The sequence below is a fragment of the Leuciscus leuciscus genome (genome assembly GCF_965113295.1).
Source record: "Leuciscus leuciscus genome assembly, chromosome: 21".
Classification (NCBI taxonomy): Eukaryota; Metazoa; Chordata; class Actinopteri; order Cypriniformes; family Leuciscidae; genus Leuciscus; species Leuciscus leuciscus.
The window spans coordinates 34,569,737-34,592,415 of NC_138745.1; the positions used below are offsets into that span (position 1 = coordinate 34,569,737).

Sequence of the window (22,679 nt, forward strand, 5' to 3'; positions counted from 1 at the left end):
TTGACAAACAACTGACGCCAGCTAGCTGTTACTTTCTTTAGTATTTAATGTCATTATGAATGATATAAAGCAAACAATACTGTTTAATTGTGTGCATTATTGCACCTCATTCTATGCTTTTATATTATATTATATTTATCAAATAGTTGATAAATAAATAAGGAATAAAGGGGGAGAACTGCTTGGCTGCCATGCTTTCAGTTTTAAATGTTTATAATTGTTTCCGGTATGAGATTCTTTGTTTGAATATTCTGTCTAATAAATGTAATTTATTCAAAGTGACATTGAATTTGGGAAAAACATGTCTAGATTATTTTGATTTAAAAAAATGATCTTGCTATTCTGTTTACTGAAGAAAAGTTTGCACTTTCAAGTATGTGTAGTGTGTGTTGGCTATTCTACATATGTTTACAAAGTCAGCAAAGCTGTGAAGATTTTACTTTCTCTTTTTAGTGTTCTTAAGTTTTATAATGTGATGCTGCTATTGTGTTATTGGTATTGAGTTATATGTTTGGTAAGTTAAACTGACAAAAACAAACGTTTTTTTTCTCGGGTCGGGGTGGGGGGCATCATAAAGGAATTATGCTTAGGGCACCAAAATGGCTAGCAGCGGCACTGCATGTAGGGAAGAGAGAATGTTTTTCCTGATGGAAATTACAAACAGTGAATTGTTGGATTGAACAGATACAGAAGGAACTGGCATGTAGGGAAGAGAGAATGTTTTTCCTGATGGAAATTACAAACAGTGAATTATGGGATTGAACAGATACAGAAGGAACTGGCATGTAGGGGAAGATAAAATTCAAATTAAGTTGAAATGGTATGAAAAGTGAGTTTTAGATAAAAATAAGGCATTGAGTATGATTAACAGGGATTAACATGATATAAAGATAAGGAATGTTTCATTAAGCAGAACGGGAAAAATTCTATATTTTAGAGATAAAATAATTATTGAAATTATGTTTATTTTGACAACCATTGTCTTTTGAAAAGGGTCCAGTATAGCAACAGCGCTTGCTTGTTCAACCCAGCTTCTGGATGTTAAAAGTATACTTGTTTTTGTAATCAGTGTTGTTGATGATAATATCAAATTAGAAATGTCCAAAGATTGGATATTTTGTTGATATTAAGCCATTTAAGGAAAATATATTGTTTTATAAAGGAAATTATGGGTTGGAGATCATTTCCCTAGACACGTGTGACTAAAGTTAATCAGAAACTTTGTGAAACTCGCTTAGAATATTTAGATTTTCCGTGTTGCTTATGAAAATTAATGTTCTGCCAATAATAATGATGTGAATGTGCTTTATTGTATTAATGTTATGAAAACAAGAGTATTGAAGAATAGATTGCCATATTTTTATAACAAGAGTTGAAGGTGCAAGCGGCTAGGATAGCTGTCTGTGTAATTTAGAGACTGAGAACAAGATTTGAAGAATTTTGTGGTTTCTGTGAAACAGTAGAGATAAGTGGGACTGAGGAATAATGATAATATTAAGTTGAATCTGCAAACTAACCATTTGATAGAAGAATAAGCTATCAAATCAGTGTTAATGAAATTAATGACATGCTAAATTTCTTTATACTATATGAAGAGTAACTGAATAGTCCTGATACAAAAGAGAGCAAATGCTGTAAGCAGCTCTGCTCTGAAGCTCTCAGTTTAAAGAGATTTGCAGATTATGTTTTTGTAAAAGTTTGATTCTGATTGGAAAGATAAACAGTAACTTGACTGGCTCCAAACAAAGAAAGTGCCAAAATAACACAAATTTAAAGAAAAGTCTGTGTTAATATGGGTTAGAAAGTAAATCAATGTTAATATGATGAAGATTATGATTCGGCTATTGTAATTGAATTTGCAGCTGGGACAGTGGGATAAAATACAGAGAACTTATCAGTGGCTCTGTTTGCATTTCCTGAATAGGAACACTCTGTTTCAGGGATGTAAAGTAGGGTGGAGATGTTAGAAAGATCACAGTGATAAGGTAGAATAATGATGATGAAAGAATGATGTAGGTAGAATAACAGAGAGTGTTTTACTGCGGTCAGCGGGGTCATTCAGTGACTGTAAATGCCCACTGTATGACTGTAAAAGAAAATGAGGGAGAAAAGAAAGTTGATAGATAAACTTTTGAAAGTTGTAAAGAATATTGAAAGATATTAAGTGTAAGGAATTCCTTTTGAAAGGAAAGAACTATAAAAAGTACCGGTTGACGTAAAATTACAGATGAGCTAAATGAGTTGCAAAATATTTTAAAAGTACCGGTCACTAAAAGGATGATTGTGTTTTGAATGAAACGCTTTGATAAGGTTTTAGATGATATAGAGAGACAAATCTAACGAATGATTTATAGTAATAATCATAAAATGTATGACAAGCAGAGAGCGCAGCTAGGGGTGTGACGATCGCGTTAATGAGATGCCTACCGCGGTGTGAGGTCATCACCGCACTTTTTTTCTTTCTTTTTTTTTGAAAGTCACAGGAGTGCATATGGTGTGTGATATGAACTATAAACACATTAATATTTGCTTATAATTTACTGTATCTGCGAGTCCCATGTTCAAGTGCTTCTGGAGAAAAAAAAAAACGCTTCCTGCGCAAGGGAGGGACAGTCCGTTAAACATATGGGGGATTTATTTTTTTGTGTGTGTCTGATTATTATTAATTAACTGCTAGGTTTCAGTACTTGTGATGTTTACAGATAATGTTCAATTAAATACAAACAAACACAGGCATAAAAGACAAGCATAACGTAAACAGATGGAGTTAGATTTTAATTGCAAGTAGCGATCTCTCTCATGTGGTATAGGCAATAACAGTTGACGGCGCTAGCCGAATGATTTAAAAAATAGCCACGAATCTAGTGTCTAAGCCAAATACTGTGTTGCCTTTGAGGCAAGTGACAATTAAGGGGAAGCCGGTGAATTTGGACAAGGCAATATGCCGTATTTGTAGCACAAAAGTATCCGTCTCGCGAGGAAATACCACTAACTTAAGACCACATCTTAGAAAAATTAACCATCCTGTGGCGTTTGCTGGACTTAAGTGCAGCACACCTACCTTAGGTTGGCGACACTGGCTGCGTGGCGTGTCCGTTTTTATTTCGGCTCCCATGTTAACAGGTTAGAGCTTGCACACTGCCTGCCTGAGACGCGCGTCTCAGTTGCGGCACGAGCCGCGCGGAAAAAAGCGTGCATGCTAGAAATAGAACCGACGCCTATTTTCCACGCAAGCCTGTTGGAAGCGTTTCCTGGCAAAATAGAATAGGAAAAAAATTTTGTATGTCATTTTGACATGAATACATATTAATAAATTACATTTTGATGTTTGAAAGTTTAGGTTTTGACATAAATGCAGATATAAATGTAATTAAAAAAAATATTATCGATTTTCAAATATTGCACCTGTCAATACAGAACGAAATATTCTGTAGCCTATTTTGCCATCAATACTGCCGACGCTGTCTTTGCTGTTATATATTTATGTTTAACATTAAGTATAGGCCTTCCACAACTCTCTCCCCATATGTAAAATATATCACCAATGAGGCTTATATGTCGTATATGTGTGCAAAGACATAAAAAAAAGCCACGCAGCTGGCACGCAACAGAAACGCCACACTCACACCACGCAGCCAGTGTGTCGCCGGCCTTAATAGTTAATTATTAATATTTACAATTTAATATTTGTTAATTTGTTTATTTGTTAATAAAGAATACTGCTTTATGTTATTCATTTCCATTGTCATTTACAAGCTACATGCGTTCTTGATCGCCTCTGCAGTGTGTGACGCGGCCGCGGGTGATTTTTTTTAAATGTATTTATTTATTTATTTTTGGGGTGGGTGGGGGGTCGGTTAACCGCCAAACCGCGAGATTTGTTGCTTCTTTACCGCGGTAAGAAAAAATTCCATACCGTCACAGCCCTAAGCGCAGCCTCAAAAGTTAGTATGAATCATAGAAGCAGATTGATAAACTCCTAGAGAAAACATTGAAGTCGGGTATTAAATTATGGTAATGGAAAACCTGACAACTAAAATTGAAATGAAATTTGAAACGTTATTAAGAACTAGAATAATTATTATTTCTTTAAGATAAAATAAGCAGAAGCAGTGTTACAGGATTAACAGTTGCAAAATGTAAAATGTGTAAAAAAGGCATTTGATTAAACAAAAGCTTGTTGTTGACTATGAAAAGAGCTAACAGCTGATGTTTTGGGTTCAACAGAAGATTGTGATTTGGCCAAAACAGGTTTGCTTATCTGAATTTGGTATGTGCTGTAACTGAAACTGCCACAGTTTCAGTGCAACAGAGACTCATTCTGGGTGGAAATTTGTAATGTCTAAATTACAATACATGTAATTTATGGAAAAGATGCCTGTTAAGATGGGCTAGAGTAGATAAAAGATGGTAGATAAAGTCTGAAGTTAAAAGTTTATGAGAATGCAGTGTATCAGTCCTGAATGCCTCAAGAGTCATTCAATGCCAGCTGAAAGCTGTTGTCTGAGCCTGTGTAAAGCACAGTGTTTCAGTTGAAAATCATAGATATGGAAAAGCTCAAACAAATCATGCTATAGGCAGTTCAGATTTGACACATTTAGAGGACAATTTGTAAATGTTTTAGAAGTAAAACTGAATGATTTTAAAAGAAGTCTTTAAAATAATAATGCAGACCTTAAATGATAGAAGTGACATTTTTGACTAGTTTATTTTAGGACCACTTCTTTGTCTGATATTAGCCTCCACCATGAAACAGGGCCGATGGCTCCGGCTACAGAAGTAACAGTACACTGAATGTCAATATTGAATGTTCCAAGTGGATATGATGGTTCTTGGTTACCTCGTATAAAAAAATAAAAAAATACATTTCATTATCACAAACTATGATAATTTTTCTCAAGTGAAGTAGAGCCATAACTCAGTGTGCAGGAGGCGTAGATCCCGAAGACGGGTACGATTCTCTGATGGCCATGAGGGAACAACCTAAGACAGGGGCTATGCCGCCACTGGGGCACCTGCCCACCAGGTTCGGGAGGTGTTATCTACGAAAAGGGAGTGGTTGTGATGCTACTTGGGGCCAAGAGCATCAAAGAGGGGTCTATAAGCTGTTCCCTACAACTTCCACTCCAATATATATATATATCAAAATGTTCCTTCACTTAAAAGAGCTTAATTATCATATAGAGACAATTACATCCAATCTCAGTAATATGTAAATAGTATCACAGAGCGCAACCAACAACCATCTTGATTACAGGGACTTCGAATAGCTTGTCACCTTAAACATTTGACCGTTCTGTTTTAACAGAAGATCAAAGATGTGACATAAGGAACATGATGTTGGTTGGATTATGGGCAAGGAAAAATGTTTGATATTGAACTAGTTTTTAACTCCTGAAGGTCGTTAGACATGGTGGTGGCTAAAAGATGAGGACAGCTTGTGATGAGTCAAGAGAAATTTCTGGAAAACGAAGGTTAGGTGAATTGAGTATTTAAACTAAAGATAACCTTAGAAAAGATCATAGCATAATGTATTTTAGATTGTTGTAATGGTTCTAATTTGAGTCAAACATTTGTATTTTGACATTTGTGAACTATTAAGGATTGACTATGACCAGTGATGGGAATAACGGCGTTATAAATAACGGCGTTACTAACGGCGTTATTTTTTTCAGTAACGAGTAATCTAACTAATTACTGCTTCCTCCATTACAACGCCGTTACCGTTACTGTCAATACAAATGCGGCGTTACTTTAATTGAGCTCACTGAAGCGGTTTTCATCCGAGTAGGCTCTCTCTCAGCCATAGGAGCTGCAAAGTTTTTTTCTCTGGTGTGTGTGTGTTTATGAGGCGCGGGACTCGACAAAAGCGAGGCGAATGCCGCGAGCGTGCTCGACAGTGCACGAGAGACCGAGTGTGTCCGAGAACGCGCTCGACAGTGCGCGAGAGAGACCGAGTGTGTCCGAGAACGTGCTCGACAGTGCGCGAGAGAGACCGAGTGTGTCCGAGAACGTGCTCGACAGTGCGCGAGAGAGACCGAGTGTGTCCGAGAACGCGCTCGACAGTGCGCGACAGAGACCGAATGTGTCCGAGCATAAATACTTTATTTATAAATAAATTACACATATCAGCATTTGAATAATCTCTGTAGCATATTGGTATCATATGCAATGTTTTAATTAGTTTATATAACATAAACTCCAAAATAACCTGCAGGGAACGTTCAAACGGTTCAAACATATTTGTTTGACGGTTGTGAACACGTGCGGCAAACACGACTAGAATTTGGCTAAAATAACCTCTGATGATGACGTTCTCTGTAGGTTATAAAAATAAACCCCCAAAAGATTATATTGTATTATTTATGTTGATACATTGTTCAGTATTATATTGAAAGCACTTTTTGTTAAACTTACTATTGTGAGGAAGAAAATACTTCAAGTAGGCTATACAGAATGTCTACCAGTTGTAAAGGTGTGTGAGTTTTATTTTAATTATATGCACTAGTGTATGTGTATGTATATTTTTATTAGGCTACTATTTATTTATTTTTGGTACATTTCTTAAGAAGCATCATTTATTTTTAGACTTATTTGTTGGCCAGTTGTGGTCTGTGCAATAAATATTAAAAGTTCTAAACCATCTATTGTTTTATTGTTGCACTATAGTAATGATAATATTTTAATATTTAAGTTAATAGGTGTCTCTCACATTGTCCCACAGCAACATTAAAATAGTGTAGATTAGTGTACAATGTTTTATAATAATAAGATGTTCTATTTAGTGTCAATTTCATTAATTTAACATTTCATATTGGGGGTATCCAAGAAATGTCTTATATTTAAACTTTTTTGTTTTTTTTAAGTAACGCAATAGTTACTTTCCCTGGTAATTAGTTACTTTTTTAATGATGTAATTCAGTTACTAACGCAGTTACTTTTTGTGAGAAGTAACTAGTAACTATAACTAATTACTTTTTTTAAGTAACTTGCCCAACACTGACTATGACTATGATTATTTTAGTTACAGTCCTAGGAGGCTGTTGAAAAGATTATTTGCTTATAGTGAGAGAGAAAGAGACTGCTTGAGTGGAGGAAGGGATGGTCTGTCTTTCTGTTATCAGTCAGCCAAAGAAAGATGAGCAAAGTAAGATAATGAACCAAAACAATCCAGCTGACTTTTCTAAAATCAAATGAATAATGAACAGACATGCTTTGAAACTGGTTAAGAGGCCATAAATGAAAACATTAGATAAAAGATACAGGAAAATGTAAGGTTAAAATGTCATTTAAAATTTTAATCTTTTTAGAGAAAAGATATAAATAAGAAATATGAGCGGTTCATAGTCAGGGATGAGTGTGAGTGTTAATTCATATTTTGTACAGTATGTGTTAGTTAAGGACAACTATCCTGTCTGAATAGTGTGTATAAATTTGTCATTAACCTCTGGAAAGAGTGTTTTAGCATTATAGATGGGTTAAGGCAAATTACAAATTTGAAAGTAAGCTGAGTCAATCTGATGAGAAGGCAACACAGAACATAGGACGAGCCTTAAGTTGATTGATCATCGAGCTCTGTCTGTTAATTGTTATTTTGGTCATTTATGATGTGCAGTAAATTTGAATTACTTTCTGGACAGGTTTAAGGATTGATGTGTAAATTAGAATTGTGAAGTCGTAGATAGCCGTTAGTCATGTGTTGAGAAAATGTTATAGATTTGACAGCAACAAACATGTAGGCTAAGTAAATATCAGATTATCCAGAGAGCCCTTAACAGTTATGTATTGTAAAAAGGGGGAGATTGTTATTCGACTGACGTTGACGAAAGTGTGCACACCACAACCTGATCTGACCAATTGATGACCTGGAGAATGTTTGTAGATGACTGAATTGCGAGACCAACAACAGGCCTGAAAAGCAGGATACGCTGTGAGACTCTGGGCCGTTGCCTTAAAACAATTTGATAAGAAGATGAAATTGTGGCTTTAAGTAATATTTTTGTTTAAGAGGCAAAGAAAGATGTCTAAAGGAAATTTGGCTGAAGGACAATGTTTGGGTTAGCAAACTTTATCCAAACAAATGTTACCAAATAAATATTAACAAATATTGCAGTTTTCCTGTAGCTCAAACATTAGAGTTTGACACCTGTAACGCCAAGGTCATGGGTTTGATTTCCGAGGGAAAGCAAGAACTGATAAGAATGTAAATGTGTACCTTGAAATGTAAGTCGCTTTGGATAAAAGCGTCTGATAAATGTAAGAGAATCTTATTTATTTATGATGAGATCTCGTGCATCAAGAGGAGGATGATAACAGTTGCCGAATATGGTTTACTAAGGGGTTCACATTTGCTGAAAGCCATCGCACAGGTGGGAAGATAAATGTTGGAAGGACACTAGGTTTAATTGGGTAAAAGCCCTGCAAGAAGTCATTTTTCCCCCGAACAAAATTGCTGTGTGCTTTGTTTGTATTTTTAAGTGTGCTAATAACAAGAATTGTTTCGACAGGAAACGCCAGGGCAGATGCGGCAGCACAGCAGACAAAAGAAAACTATGTGACAATAACCTCAACATTTGTTTTTCTTTACAGAAGATGCAGACTTTTGCGCACATGGCATGAGCAAAGAAATTTTTTTTTTTCAGGATGTCAGAACGGATTGCATCAAACAGAACTGATTCTGTTCCAAATGTATACATATTGTCTGGCTAACATGAGCAAAGTGAAGAAACAGTGCCTAACACTATGCAATGCCTAACTTAAAATTTTCATTTTGCAGGATGTCAGGATGTTTTGAACCAAACAGAACTGATTCTGTATTGTTTTGTTAACATGAGCAACGTGGTTTGAGTGTTTTTTCAGGGGAAAAGGACCCTGAGTGCTATTCAGTGAGAAAGAAATTATCCAGTGATATGTTTCAGGTTGAAAATTCCACAGGTCACACCAAAAGGGACGACAAGACAAGCGGTCACTAACAAAATCACTTAAGGTCTGCATTCACAGGTGACAGCAGACAGTAAAAGACTCATTCCAGTGGGGGTGCGATCATGATCTAAGGGAAAACCTTGTAAGGATTTGAAAATCAACCAACCAACATCAGCAACCCCACACGCCAACGCGAAGAATAAAGCGAGAGATCAATGATATGTGCTAGAAACATTCCTCTCTTGCCCACGCTGGAAAGACCATTTCAACGATGCGCAAAGTGTCAAAATGGTGAAGATGGAACGTCCATGGGGCAACGAGATGATCAACACATCTGGAGAAAGATGTGGACCAACTGATGGTTTAAGTTTAGCAGAAGAATATGTTTCGTGATGATTTTGATGATTGTATTTGATTGAATCAAACTAGGTATTGATTTGTGTGGTGCAAATGTAGAAAATCTATTAACTGATGTGTAATAAGCTATGAAAGACAGTCCATAATGGAAGTATTAGAGTTAATTTTGAACAACTACATTGGTTAGAAGGATGCAGGGTTTGAAATGAGAGATTTTTATTCTACTTTTAATCTTTGAATTTTATTGGTAAACATTTTTATTCAAATCAACCAGGGGTGTTAAATTGATAATGGTTTTCCTACTATGACAATCTATACTATTTCTTGTTTATACTGGAGTGACTGAGGGTCCGATTTATGGGGAAATGAGGTAACAGTGCTTATCCATTTAGCCCGGCTTCAGATAAAATGTTTACTTGCTTGCTCCAAAGTTTTTATTTTTCTTTTATTTTTCTTATTCCTTTCAAGGTTCAAGTAGAGTGATCAGGTATATGAAAATCAGACATGAAGGGTATAACTGTGATGTACATACTTGAATTAATCCTATTATTATGATTTAATAGTATAATGGGTTTGATTAAAATGAGAAAAACAAGGGTGAATTTTATGCATAGTTTATCAGAGAATGATAAAGAGGAGGAAAACTGTTACGGAAAAATTCAGTATTACTTATATTCATTTGTTTCCAAACTGTTAATTTCATTTAATCATCTGTTTCTGTGAGGGTTTTCTAGCAGCTGAAGGGGGGGACAAGCACAACAAACGTAATAAAAGCAGATGGGCCAGGAAGATAGACACCTAGGGCACGAGAAGGGATCCAGGCAGGAGAATGCAGGAGGTAATTTAGGTCGTAAACGAAAGCCTTTTGGTATCTCAGAGACAAAGAACAGTTTGACCAGCCAAGGGGGGTAGAAAACCAGTTGAAGATATCCCATATCTTTAAGGAAAACTACAGAAACTTGGAAGGAGGGGTCATGATGACAGAGAAAACTGTATAAAATGTCTATGTTTTATTGGGTCACCAGGTTTTCTGTTTCAAGGCTGGGTGGCTGCGGTCTGTGGAAAGAATCCTCAAAGAATAAACCTTTTCTCTTTATAACAATTTTGCCTCTTGAAAGTTTCTTACACCTTTGATGCTGTTTTTATTAATCTCTGAAAATTGCTCTTACAAGTGGTGTCAGAAGTGTCGGATCTCGTGCGGACTCTTCTTCTCCTGGTCATGAGAACGGATTTGACGGAAGTGCAACCTGGCAGCACCAGGCGGCCGTCTCATACCTCGACGGTTTGAGATAGAAACTCAACAGGTTAAGGGAGAGAGAGCCAATACCCGCATTCAGGACCAGTTGAAGAACTCCCACAAAGATCAAAAAGAATCCGTGGCAATTACAGAAAAGAGAAGGCATCTCTAGGTAAGAAACGGCAAAATTGTTTTATTGATGTTAAGTGTAAATTGATAATTGTGAGTGAACGTGAACCATATTGGCAGAATTTGTTTTTTGGTACAAGCAGAGAAAGTTTTGAGGAAGAAATTGATCTGACAAAATCAGACCGATCTCTGAAAAAAAACTAGTTCGTAAAGTGGACGGAAGTACCACAGTTGATTAAATAGGTGAACGGAAGAGTCACAGATAATCAAAGAGCATTTTTGCTAAAACCTGGCCGATTTTGGGTGAAAAAGTCGGATCTGTCGAAGACGTTTGACAGAGTAGTAAGACGCGCGTCAAAAGAAAAATCCAAGAGAGGAAATTCAGCCAAAATGGGGTCATCTAACACTAAATTAGACCATTTTTACACACCTATTTTCTGTCAAATGAGAAATAATTATGAGGGAAAACAGAAGGGTTGCTGTACGTGTGTGTGTTAAACATGTGTGCAAGGACTGTGTACAAACAGTGAATTGTTGGATGGTAAAATAGATAAAAGAGAACAGAGTCGATACAGAAGGAACTGGCATGTAGGCAGTGCCGCCGCTCCCACCACGTGCATCACGCGCTGTGCGTAGGGCACCAAGTGCTGAGGGGGCACCAAAAAATAGCCTAATGAAAAAATATATATAATGCCGATATTATTTCATTAGCCTATAGAAATATTATTAGGCACATTTTAGCCATGTATATGTAACAAAAAAGGGGGAACAAGATAATTTAATTGCTCTAGTCTAGAAAGTACCGCCTCCCCCGCGTTGGATGGTCCGTGCCGGTTGTTCGCGCGGGCATCTTTGCGAAGGACGCGTTCGCGCGGACGAAGTTTGACAGACAGACAGAAGGCAACTTTTTTGGAAATGGCCCCTAAAAGAAAGCAGGAGTCAGGATCTGAGAAAAGAAATAACAAGAAACTGCGAGATGATGCCCGTGCATCACTTGCAGGTAAGTCCATGTTTAATAATTCTTAAATACGGGAAATGTGCTGCAGCTAGTCGTAACGCGCCTCGAACTTGCTGACGTTAATGTTAGCAAACTATGTTATTATAACTTATAACTTCGGTGCAAGCTAAATTGAGATTTTACTGTTAAACATTAGGCTACCTATTTGACAAACAACTGACGCCAGCTAGCTGTTACTTTCTTTAGTATTTTTCTTTAGATATTGAGCAGTAGTTTATGGTTTATTTTGACGTGACGGTGGTTAATACTTTCTCAGTAACAGTTAACGTTAGCAGTCAGTGCAGTGCACATGGTAGGCTAACAATTCCTGTTAAATATATAAAAAATATAAAATGTCATTATGAATGATATAAAGCAAACAATACTGTTTAATTGTGTGCATTATTGCACCTCATTCTATGCTTTTATATTATATTATATTTATCAAATAGTTGATAAATAAATAAGGAATAAAGGGGGAGAACTGCTTGGCTGCCATGCTTTCAGTTTTAAATGTTTATAATTGTTTCCGGTATGAGATTCTTTGTTTGAATATTCTGTCTAATAAATGTAATTTATTCAAAGTGACATTGAATTTGGGAAAAACATGTCTAGATTATTTTGATTTAAAAAAATGATCTTGCTATTCTGTTTACTGAAGAAAAGTTTGCACTTTCAAGTATGTGTAGTGTGTGTTGGCTATTCTACATATGTTTACAAAGTCAGCAAAGCTGTGAAGATTTTACTTTCTCTTTTTAGTGTTCTTAAGTTTTATAATGTGATGGTGCTATTGTGTTATTGGTATTGAGTTATATGTTTGGTAAGTTAAACTGACAAAAACAAACGTTTTTTTTCTCGGGTCGGGGTGGGGGGCATCATAAAGGAATTATGCTTAGGGCACCAAAATGGCTAGCAGCGGCACTGCATGTAGGGAAGAGAGAATGTTTTTCCTGATGGAAATTACAAACAGTGAATTGTTGGATTGAACAGATACAGAAGGAACTGGCATGTAGGGAAGAGAGAATGTTTTTCCTGATGGAAATTACAAACAGTGAATTGTGGGATTGAACAGATACAGAAGGAACTGGCATGTAGGGGAAGATAAAATTCAAATTAAGTTGAAATGGTATGAAAAGTGAGTTTTAGATAAAAATAAGGCATTGAGTATGATTAACAGGGATTAACATGATATAAAGATAAGGAATGTTTCATTAAGCAGAACGGGAAAAATTCTATATTTTAGAGATAAAATAATTATTGAAATGATGTTTATTTTGACAACCATTGTCTTTTGAAAAGGGTCCAGTATAGCAACAGCGCTTGCTTGTTCAACCCAGCTTCTGGATGTTAAATGTATACTTGTTTTTGTAATCAGTGTTGTTGATGATAATATCAAATTAGAAATGTCCAAAGATTGGATATTTTGTTGATATTAAGCCATTTAAGGAAAATATATTGTTTTATAAAGGAAATTATGGGTTGGAGATCATTTCCCTAGACACGTGTGACTAAAGTTAATCAGAAACTTTGTGAAACTCGCTTAGAATATTTAGATTTTCCGTGTTGCTTATGAAAATTAATGTTCTGCCAATAATAATGATGTGAATGTGCTTTATTGTATTAATGTCATGAAAACAAGAGTATTGAAGAATAGATTGCCATATTTTTATAACAAGAGTTGAAGGTGCAAGCGGCTAGGATAGCTGTCTGTGTAATTTAGAGACTGAGAACAAGATTTGAAGAATTTTGTGGTTTCTGTGAAACAGTAGAGATAAGTGGGACTGAGGAATAATGATAATATTAAGTTGAATCTGCAAACTAACCATTTGATAGAAGAATAAGCTATCAAATCAGTGTTAATGAAATTAATGACATGCTAAATTTCTTTATACTATATGAAGAGTAACTGAATAGTCCTGATACAAAAGAGAGCACATATTGTAAGCAGCTCTGCTCTGAAGCTCTCAGTTTAAAGAGATTTGCAGATTATGTTTTTGTAAAAGTTTGATTCTGATTGGAAAGATAAACAGTAACTTGACTGGCTCCAAACAAAGAAAGTGCCGAAATAACACATATTTAAAGAAAAGTCTGTGTTGATATGGGTTAGAAAGTAAATCAATGTTAATATGATGAAGATTACGATTCGGCTATTGTAATTGAATTTGCAGCTGGGACAGTGGGATAAAATACAGAGAACTGCTAATCAGGGGCTCTGTTTGCATTTCCTGAATAGAACACACTGTTTCAGGGGTGTAAAGTAGGGTGGAGATGTTAGAAAGATCAGAGTGATAAGACTGTAGGTAGAATAACAGAGAGTGTTTTACTGCGGTCAGCGGGGTCATTCAGTGACTGTAAAATGCCCACTGTATGACTGTAAAAGTAGATGAGGGAGAAAAGAAAGTTGATAGATAAACTTTTGAAAGTTGTTAAGAAGATTGAAAGATATTAAGTGTAAGGAATTCCTTTTGAAAGGAAAGAACTATAAAAAGTACCGGTTGACGTAAAATTACAGATGAGCTAAATGAGTTGCAAAATATTTTAAAAGTACCGGTCACTAAAAGGATGATTGTGTTTTGAATGAAACGCTTTGATAAGGTTTTAGATGATATAGAGAGACAAATCTAACGAATGATTTATAGTAATAATCATAAAATGTATGACAAGCAGAGAGCGCAGCCTCAAAAGTTAGTATGAATCATAGAAGCAGATTGATAAACTCCTAGAGAAAACATTGAAGTCGGGTATTAAATTATGGTAATGGAAAACCTGACAACTAAAATTGAAATGAAATTTGAAATGTTATTAAGAACTAGAATAATTATTATTTCTTTAAGATAAAATAAGCAGAAGCAGTGTTACAGGATTAACAGTTGCAAAATGTAAAATGTGTAAAAAAGGCATTTGATTAAACAAAAGCTTGTTGTTGACTATGAAAAGAGATAACAGCTGATGTTTTGGGTTCAACAGAAGATTGTGATTTGGCCAAAACAGGTTTGCTTATCTGAATTTGGTATGTGCTGTAACTGGAACTGCCACAGTTTCAGTGCAACAGACAGGGGCGATTCCACGATTTTATAAATGGGGGGGGGCACAGGGGGGACCAAGAACCAGTGAGGGGGGGCCCATGGGAAATAAGAAAATTCAACTGGAAATGAATAGGCCTACTTGTTTAGAAAACATTAAGCACGATTTCAAAAATATTTGCAATGCCCTGTGCCCTAATATGGTATTAAATGTGGCACTGCATGTTTTGGACCACACAGTTTTGTTCTAATAAAAAAATAAAAAAAATAAAATAAAAAATCTGTCCTCTTTTCATTCTCAACTCCCCCAAATTCTGCCTAAAAATTTATTAAAAAAACATTAAGTATCGAAATTACACAGAGTTGCATGTAGTTATGGTGTTAGTTAACATTCTCACATTTTAATGTTTACCATGCCACAAATATTATTGTGTCTTAAGTCTTTAAAACAACATAAAGTAGTATATCTCTTTTATATTTATGTGGTGGAGTGCACTGCCGCTGAATCACACTGACAAGTCCTCTCTATTCAGTAACGTTAGTCTGACGAAGTTACGTTAGCTAATCTAACATTAAGGTCCTTGCACACTAACATACAGTGCAATATTTCAAAATATATACTGTAATTGAGTGTGTTTAAGTTACCATAAACAGTGACGTGTCGAGGTGTCTCTCTCTCCTGTTTGAAAAACGCAGACCAGTGATTCTGCTTTGCGAATCGCAAATCAAGCAGTGATTGACAGCGCTCTGATCCAATGGCGTTGGGCATTGTCATGTTGACAGTAAATCTAGCCCAATGATGTTGGGGGGGCACCAGGGGGGGCCAATCATATTCCAGGGGGGGCCGGTGCCACCCCGTGCCCCCCTTCTAGACAAGCCCCTGGCAACAGAGACTCATTCTGGGTGGAAATTTGTAATGTCTAAATTACAATACATGTAATTTATGGAAAAGATGCCTTAAGATGGGCTAGAGTAGATAAAAGATGGTAGATAAAGTCTGAAGTTAAAAGTTTATGAGAATGCAGTGTATCAGTCCTGAATGCCTCAAGAGTCTCTCTCTCATTCAATGCCAGCTGAAAGCTGTTGTCTGAGCCTGTGTAAAGCACAGTGTTTCAGTTGAAAATCATAGATATGAAAAAGCTCAAACAAATCATGCTACAGGCAGTTCAGATTTGACAAATTTAGAGGACAATTTGTAAATGTTTTAGAAGTAAAACTGAATGATTTTAAAAGAAGTCTTTAAAATAATAATGCAGACCTTAAATGATAGAAGTGACATTTTTGACTAGTTTATTTTAGGACCACTTCTTTGTCTGATATTAGCCTCTACCATGAAACAGGGCCGATGGCTCCGGCTACAGAAGTAACAGAACACTGAATGTCAATATTGAATGTTCCAAGTGGATATGATGGTTCTTGGTTACCTCGTATACATTTTTTTTTTTTTATAATAAAAAAAAATACATTTCATTATCACAAACTATGATAATTTTGCTCAAGTGAAGTAGAGCCATAATACAGTGTGCAGGAGGCGTAGATCCCGAAGACGGGTAAGATTCTCTGATGGCCATAAGGGAACAACCTAAGCCAGGGGCTATGCCGCCACTGGGGCACCTGCCCACCAGGTTTCGGGAGGTGTTATCTATGAAAAGGGAGTGGTTCTGATGCTACTTGGGGCCAAGAGCATCAAAGAGGGGTCTATAAGCTGTTCCCTACAACTTCCACTCCAATATATATATATATCAAAATGTTCCTTCACTTAAAAGAGCTTAACCCTCTGGGCGCCACGGTCGAGTTTACTCGACAAGATGCGGCACTGAATAAAACGGCCGATTTTGTCAAATAGGGTGTCAAATTTCGTTCGACCTCCCCTCCACTAGTTGGCAGACATGTCATACTTCATCCCCGACTCAAAAAAAAGTCATGCTTCTATACAAAATATTCGAGCTAGAGCGCATTGAATCAGTGCGAACAAAAGCGGAGCTAGTGTGCGAGTGAGCCATTTTATCAGAGCAATATTGTCAACGTCAGCGAGTATTTGCATTAGATTATTATTATTATTATTATTATCTAATGGCATCAATAAAGCTTACCCGCAATGAAGTGTTGGGTCTTCTATTCGCGGACCCTGATTCTGAAGGGGAATAACGTTATCTGCCTTCAGGAAATGACGGTGACTCTGAAAGTGAAAGTATAGCCCTACACCAAGCACAAACGGTGAATCCTTTGCCCAATATAACGTTAGATGGTCTTTTGCCCAATGTCAGTGGTGGGAACAATGTTTCCCGGGGTCGGAGTGTTCATCGCGAAGTTAGCAGGCGTGTTAGTGTTGTGGGGAACGAGGCGGCCGCGGGAGATTTTTACCGCGCTAGCCATGGTGACCGTGTGCCTCTCCACAATCGCGGCGACAGTATTGTGGTGGAGACTTTGTCTAATGCCACTGGGTATGTTAGACGAGGTCGAAGTATTCATAGGACAGTTAGGGGGCAACGTGGAGGCAGGGTGGGGAGTCGCAATGACAATGACAGTAGTCCGAGCTGTGCACACTCGGCGCGCGCGCGAGGCAGATCTGGCCGCGCGCGCGAGGCAGATCTGGCCGCGCCCGCGCTGCTGCTCGTAGCAGGAGAAGAGGCGATGTGACACGGGGCAGAGGGGCTATTATGCATAGTCTATCGCAAGACCACACCATGAAACACTACAAGAAATGTCACCTGGATGAATAGGGAGTCATTATCTCTACAGCAAAAGCCCTGCAACAATTGTTTTTGTCTGCCATTTATTACACTGTTGATTTACTATTTATTTCCCTGACCATTTAGTAGTGTACAATATGTGTTCTTTTTTGTGTGTTCATGTCCTTGTGATGTGTGCGTCTTTGTCAGCTAAAAAACCGCCACCATATGACCGCCACCATATGACGTCATAATATGCAAATTAGATGGGAAAATGTAATCCCTACATAAACTTTGGGTCATCCTTAATATTTCTCTAATTTACAGAAAGTCTCTATCTTTTATCACTTTTAAGATATAGCCTTTTGAAATTAAGATGTCAAAATCGAACGTTTTAGGAAAAAACCTCTGGCGCCTAAAGGGTTAATTATCATATAGAGACAATTACATCCAATCTCAGTAATATGTAAATAGTATCACAGAGCGCAACCAACAACCATCTTGATTACAGGGACTTCGAATAGCTTGCACCTTAAACATTTGACCGTTCTGTTTTAACAGAAGATCAAAGATGTGACATAAGGAACATGATGTTGGTTGCCTTATGGGCAAAGAAAAATGTTTGATATTGAACTAGTTTTTAACTCCTGAAGGTCGTTAGACATGGTGGTGGCTAAAAGATGAGAACAGCTTGTGATGAGTCAAGAGAAATTTCTGAAAAACGAAGGTTAGGTGAATTGAGTATTTAAACTAAAGATAACCTTAGAAAAGATCATAGCATAATGTATTTTAGATTGTTGTAATGGTTCTAATTTGAGTCAAACATTTGTATTTTGACATTTACATTTATTCATTTTTTTTCATTTTTTTTAGCTGACGCTTTTATCCAAAGCGACTTACAATTGCTATATATGTCAGAGGTCCGGTTGAGCCCACTCCGGTTGAGCGAACGCTGGCGTGCTTGACTGCCGCTGTTCTCCGGTACATGTTTGTTGAGATCTGGAGATCTGGACTTTGGACCTTTTCTTTTCTTTGTCTCATGTTTTGATTGCTCCAACACGACGACCCATATATTGTTTTGGATGATCCCTTCAAGCTGGATTAACTGCCTAACGCGAGCTTTCGCCACCGTGCAACGGGCTCCTTCCGTCTTCCGTGAGTAAGTTAACACTTTCTTTCGGTTTATCGGGGGCTGATTCATACGTAAGTCTTGGCTGAGGTGGTCTTAGAAAGGGTTGCCTTTTTCATATACTTGCGCTGTGAAGTGGCTTAGTTGCTCGGTGTGCTGGCTAACGCGGTTTTTAAAATCTGGCTAGTTTTTCAGCGAGTAACGTTATACGCTGTAGGATGCTTTTTCTTCTGATGCTCGTCGTGGGTCTTTTTTCTGCCTTTACTGATTTTTGCTCGGTGTCCCAGGTCTCCTTGCTGCCTTCTGGCTTGTGGATTTATAATATGGTTTTTTTGTATTCGTCTCTGGATTTGTATCATTTAAACCCAAAAGCCCGGCCAAAACTGCCTACCAGACTCTACAATAACTGTGTTGCTCTTGGAATTGCTCGCCGGCCTCGCTATATACACCGGGGTTCCCGTCGCAAACAGTGTGCAATAAACGCTTCTACAATCTCGGCTGATGGATGTACTATACCCGTCGTTTGGTCTTCCTCTCGCCGACTGCATAATAAAACATGTCATGAGAATTGAGTGGAGGAAGGGATGGTACTCTGTCTTTCTGTTATCAGTCAGCCAAAGAAAACTGAAGCAAAGTAAGATAATGAACCAAAACAATCCAGCTGACTTTTCTAAAATCAAATGAATAATGAACAGACATGCTTTGAAACTGGTTAAGAGGCCATAAATGAAAACATTAGATAAAAGATACAGGAAAATGTAAGGTTAAAATTGTAACGACTATGGCTCGATGGGTAAAAAATTGACTTTTATATTTATATACTAATTAAAAGTGAAAACACTTTCTAAGTCCCACAGACTTGGCGAACTCTGTAACTGAACCCCCGTTTACGACTCGCTTCCCCCCTCTCGACAGTGTGAGCTTCAAAGACATTACTGACATTCCGATCTCAACAGAAAACCCGCTCTGAACACACACACACGTACACACACACACACACTCTGGAACTTTGGAAACAGATATTCTTCCACATAACAAGCCACTGAATGTTGATATGTATTCCTATGTTTCTCAAAGTGTCGTCACTTGCCATAACGGAAACACTGACAACTTTATTGTGTGTTTAATCAAACTTTATTTGTGTGTAATTATGCATATAAGTGTAACGTTATGTTTCCCCAATCTTTACCTGTCATAATTTATATCTCTGTAATCCTCTCCATCTCACGGAGACGAATCTTGACTGCAAGGTACAATAATATGCATTTGATTCCAGGAAATATCATATTTCTAAGTATGAATCCTTTCCCTCATAAGACATATGGTAAAAGGGGGCGTGTTTTTCTTCACACAAAGAAGACTGCTTCCCGCTACAGATCAGAAGTTTTGATTCGCTCTGTCCCCAAAACAGGGCGTAAACAGATGTCTGTTAAAAGGAAGATTCTCTCTTCTCTTCGCTCTCTCATCTCTTCCAACTCAACTCATCCAACTTCTCTGGACCCTCCTCCCCGGCGCAGCGTTTCTCCAAGGAACATCCGAAGGAGGCCCTGGCCTTCTCCATCGAACGAACCCATGTTCCAGTCGTAGCTGCCGGTCTCTGCAACTAAGATTTCCAGCCTCTCCCATCCCGGGAGACGAATCTGAACTTTCTCGGTAACATCACATTCAGTGAGCCTTTCAAGCTTCCCGCGACACCGGAAGACGCAGCAGAAACAGGACACCATCCTCGCTTCTTGCATCAGCTTCAGCCTGACCAAAAAGAGCACCCGCAAGTATATTGATTCCTATAAAAGCTGTTCCAGGTGTCTAGGTCTTAGGTCTGTGGACTAAGTTACCCTCTATCTTCCCTCTATATCTTTCTTTCTTTCATTTCATGTTTCTGTGTTCGGTTAAATGTTTATTGGTTTGTTTGCATTTTTACGTACGTTTATGTTTGTAGTTTATATAATCTCTAGTGTGTGCCATTTTATTAATAAACCCATTCATACTTTTAATTGTCTCTGTGTTTGAAAACCCACCTTATAAAAGTCAATGAAACTTCAAGATCTAAGCTACAAGCTCGATATTGACTACCTTGAGTAGTTTTAATTCATAAACTCAGAAAGTTTGATATTCGCGGCCAGAAGATAAAACTTTCGTGGAGTTTAAAAGGGATACCCCTTCTTAACTGTAATGATCAGACAGTACAGAACAAGGTAATCTCGATAATTGATAAAATAAATGTACATGCGACTTGTGAATTATGACCATAAGTCATAAATATTAATATTTCCAAAATTCCCTATATTCTTGAGCTAATTCACATTAACCCAGAGGCATTTACGTTACTTTATTATGGTGGAGAATCCAAAAGCAGTTTCAAACTTTGTTTGGTGGACAAATTCAGTTTCAGTTGAATGTGTATTATGGCTATTTAATAATTGTACGCGCGTTTTGAAGTGTGAGATAAGTCGCCAAGGCGAACTCACCCAGCTGATCGCGGGCACAAAGCCAGCCCAGCTCTGCTAAAACTGCAGTCCATGACATTACATCTGTCTCTGTAAAGACGAAGCAAAACTCTTTGCAGTTGATACATGTAACATGATTTAAACCGACTAAATGAAGACGAAGGATCTCTTTTAGGACGAAGACGTAAATCTGATAGTTGTCAGTCGTAATAGGCCTTATGATATACAATACGTTAACGATAACTCCTGGTCAGAAATTGGCCTCGCGATCCAATTTCGTAAACCTACGCAAAAATCATAAAAGTGCTATTTTGATTAATGCTTATGGGAGATGAGCAGATGATAAGTCCTGCTCACAGCTGTTCTGATGCCTGGTGTGCTCACAGCTTAAGTAAATAGATGTTCAACGCCTGTTTGCTCACAGTTTCTAGTGATTAAAACACGAAGTTTTAATACCTGTTGTTATGTAAACCGTTTTATATGTATAATATGTAATTGGAGGCCAGTTTTATGAATTAAGAAAACGGATGATAATCCCTGTTCTCCTTCTTTAAACCGTCTCATGTGTATAATATATAATGTGTAAATTGGAGACCAGTTTTATGAATTAAGAAAAGATGATAATCCCTGTTCTTATTCTAAAACCGTCTCAATGTGTAATGCATAATGTGTAATTCCTGTTAGTCACATGTTGTGAAACTCGCGTCAGTCTTCCGCATGCAACAGAAGCGCAAAACACCACGTGATTCCAAAAAAAAAAATCTGCTGAATTACGCCACTGACCGACACTAGAGGGCAGCCTCTAGGTCTGGGGCAGTTCTCAAATTACGCGCCCCCAACCGACGTCATCCTGCGTGAGCGTCGCCTCCCACTGACGTCAGCCTGCGCGAGCGCAACTACGCCATCTCGTGGCGTTCTAAGATAATACTTGCTTTCAATTTCTTTTTCTCTCTGCATTCATTTTTCTCTCTCAAATACTTAACTGCATTCAAGCTTAGCTTATGCTGATATTATTTGGAGTTAGACAATTCCTTTTTCTGTTTTCGACGGTCACACTTTAAGTTAAGTTCGAAAAAAAAAGGAAAACTTTTCGAATTAAAAACTTAGATTCGATTCACTCAGTTCATTGATAGGTCCGCCTAGGAAGAAGCACGCCACCGTGTGGCGAGCTTGGGTCGACTTATCAATATCTGTTTAACCCCCAGTCTGCAATTGAAGTGTCTCCTTGCTCCCCTTTTCGTTTGATTATTTTTATGATCCATACTAATAACCTCAGTGTTATTGTAAGGATTATAGGAAGTCATTCTGAATTTCAGTTTTGATTATTTTTAGTATTGATACATCACTGTTATCATTCTAATTTTCTTTCCTTCCTTATTATTATTATTTTGGACCTCTCCTTGCATGCTTATTTGAATTTTAATTTAAACTAGTTTGAATTTTAATTTAAATTGTGTTCACTAACAACCAGGTGGACCACGGAGAAGGAATACGCCCCTTTCCCTTGTGGCACAAACCCACTGCAGGGCCTATCCCTCTGCCTGCGTCCCAAGCCTGTGTTGTTTATTTGAATTTTATTTCATTGATAATTTTTTTTCTCTTTCCCCAGCCTTTTCAAAGGGGGGGTAGGTTATTCCGATAATTAACCATCGGTTATCATAATTCCTTTGCATTGTATCATTATTTTAGTAAAGCCTTTGCCTCTGACCCCTGCATACATATTTACTCAATTTGATGAAAACAGAAAGCCTTAATTCACTTTAAGT

At 37.4% G+C, this 22,679-nt stretch overlaps 2 protein-coding genes and 2 long non-coding RNA genes across 5 annotated transcripts in view; 2 read left to right on the forward strand and 2 right to left on the reverse strand.

Annotated features, from left to right (window-relative positions):
• LOC309485233 overlaps positions 1-22,679 on the forward strand; it is a 176,122-nt gene that overhangs the window by 104,198 nt on the left and 49,245 nt on the right. The window lies entirely within an intron of this gene.
• The window catches only part of LOC309485214 (uncharacterized protein), a 75,059-nt gene that overhangs the window by 33,194 nt on the left and 19,186 nt on the right, over positions 1-22,679 (reverse strand). The window lies entirely within an intron of this gene.
• Positions 1-22,679, reverse strand: part of LOC309485216 (uncharacterized protein) — a 48,772-nt gene that overhangs the window by 13,212 nt on the left and 12,881 nt on the right. The gene's annotated exons all lie outside the window — the stretch shown is intronic.
• LOC309484699 lies at positions 1,204-14,295 on the forward strand. The gene is made up of 2 exons (XR_014200946.1): positions 1,204-2,016; positions 13,943-14,295. It is a non-coding gene; the product is annotated as an uncharacterized lncRNA (long non-coding RNA).